At 36.6% G+C, this 2448-nt stretch overlaps 1 long non-coding RNA gene across 1 annotated transcript; it reads left to right on the top strand.

Moving 5' to 3' along the window:
- On the top strand, positions 1–2230 carry LOC148582052 (uncharacterized). The gene is made up of 4 exons (XR_015900079.1): positions 1–158; positions 250–304; positions 393–521; positions 1944–2230. It is a non-coding gene; the product is annotated as an uncharacterized LOC148582052 (long non-coding RNA).
- The last annotated feature ends 218 nt before the right edge of the window (positions 2231–2448 follow it).

The raw sequence follows: 2448 nt of genomic DNA, 5'->3' as shown, positions 1-2448 counted from the left end.
TTCAGCTTCCAGGGAGAAGAGAAACGAGAAATATCCCGTAACCCTAACGTAAATTTCCGATCCCCGTAACTTCTCCATCCGAGCTCCAATCGCCGTACCGTTTGCGGCCACGCGTTCACCGCGTCGAGCTCTACATTTCTATCGGAACAATTTCATAGGTAACTTTTTTAATCACTCTCAGCTTCATCTTGCCCCAATTTTCGAATTTTAAGTGGGAATATTGAATTTCTTTGATTTCTGATGTTTTAGGATCCAATTAGCTTGAGAGAAACGTTCACTCTTGCTTATGTGAAGCTTGGGTAAGGTGAGGATACGATAATTCTATTTTAATTTCATTAAATTTGAGCTTTGAGTATTAAATTGGGTATATATGTATTATGAATGTGTATTAGGTTGAAAATAAATAATTGGAGCTTGAAATTGTGAATACTGGAACTTGGAGGAAGCGGATTAGTTGAGTTTTGAGGGGCTGTCTTGGTTTTGAATAAATAGCTTTGGTCATTACCTGGAAATCGGCTAAGGTATGGTTTAGGTTTCTTGCATTTAATATATAATGTTCTGTGAAAACTTAGGCTAGACGGCCATAGAATAAGTTGGAATGCAGATGTATGTTTAATGTTTAGTAATTTGTTGATGAATATATTTGGTTGAAGTTTATTGGATAATTAGTTATTAATCTTGGATGGTGAATGTTATTGTTGATGAACATGGTTGGTTTAGTGCTAATGACTTGGTGAATTATTGATTTGAGATATTATGTGTTAGAAGCCTAGGGTTAGTGAACTATGATCCTTAGTTGAATTTTGGTTGTTGGATTTAAATATTGTATGAACATAATTGTTAATCTGAAGTAGATTTATTGTGGTGACTGTTATGATGATGAGGAAGGGTATGTTGAATTGAAAAGAAAGCAGGTTTGGACCCGAAAAGGGTGGCAAAGTCCGAGTTTTAGAGGAGATGCTGCCGAAATTTTATAAAAATTAGAGATTTTGTTTAGATGATTATTTAAAAGAGATTTAGATTTAAATGTTATATGGTTTGATTTTGAGTTATTAAGAAAGTGAGTATGTTTTAAGTTTGAAGTTTGATTCTTAGAAAAGAATGAATTATGTTTTGAATTGAAACTATTGATGGACGGAATGGGAGGTGTGATAATGAAGGATAAGGATTGAATATGTTTAATGTATGATGATGAATGAGATGCAATTGAGAATGATGTGGATGTTGAGGAATTATAATTGAATTATTTATATGGCTTATGAATTTGAATAATCTGAGATACGAGATTCCCTGGATTAAGTGCCGTGGCTTGCCACCACGTGTACCAGGTTAAAAACTCGATACTCTGTTGACCCTACGACGTAAGTGTGACCGGGCACTATATAAATTCCCGGGAATGTTACCCCCATTGAGCAATATTGATTATTTGAGAAAAATCTATGCATAGACTCTTGGGGATGCACGTCGGGGGACAGTCTAAGGACAATTCAGACTTGTCGGGTTGGCTGGATAACCGACAGATGAGCCTCATCAGCCATAGGACAGGCATGCATCATATGCATATTACTTGAATTACTTGCTTGTGCTCTAATTGGGTGTGCCTATCTGTATTTGCCATGCTAAATGTGTATTTGTTACCTGCAGTAGTTGTAACTTTCTTGTGTTTGCCTTTATCTGTTTATTTGTCTGTGAAAATGCATGATGGAATTGGAGGTATGGAGGAATGGCAGTATAGGAATTAGATTTAAGGTTAAGTTAGAATTAAATATTTTTAGGAAACCACCTTTTATAGCTTCTGTTTAATACTTTAAGCTCTACAATCTGAGTGTCGGCGTTCTAGGATTGCCTCTGGCATTCCCAGGACCTTATATATTATGTGTGTGGCACCTTTACCATACTGAGAACCTCCGGTTCTCATTCCATACTATGTTGTTGTTTTTCAGATGCAGGTCGGGAGCCATCTCGTTAGGCGTCTGGACTCTTAAAGCGGAGGGGTTACTGGATAGTGTTGTTGTATAGTTTTGTTGTACAGTGATGTATATATATGTACTTAGCTTTCTCTCCGCATAACTTGTCCTTTTTGATCCTCTTAGAGGTTTATGGAGAGGCAGGATTGTGTGTATGTACTTTTGGGTTTTGGATATGTATGTATATATGTGTAAATATTCTCCGGCCAGTCTTGACTTCGCAGGCTGAGTTAGGAGCTTGTTATTTTGTATCTTTGGCACTCTATTCCTACTTCTGTTATCTTATGTTTGACAGTTACGGTTTTCTTAGCATGCAAGTTAACTCGTTCCTTGAGCGTTGCGCTTTTATCTCGCGATTTTTATTTCCCCTATCCTTCAAGGCTCCTAGTATATTATAACTCTTCTGCTATTATATGTACTTATTTTATTTTAGAGGTCGTAATACCACATCACCTCTGTTTTACGACTTAAGAGTAATGCT

The sequence above is a fragment of the Arachis ipaensis genome, chromosome B10 (genome assembly GCF_059453495.1).
Source record: "Arachis ipaensis isolate K30076 ecotype BB chromosome B10, ASM5945349v1, whole genome shotgun sequence".
NCBI classification, from domain to species: domain Eukaryota; kingdom Viridiplantae; phylum Streptophyta; class Magnoliopsida; order Fabales; family Fabaceae; genus Arachis; species Arachis ipaensis.
This window is presented reverse-complemented; position numbering and strand designations above follow the sequence as displayed.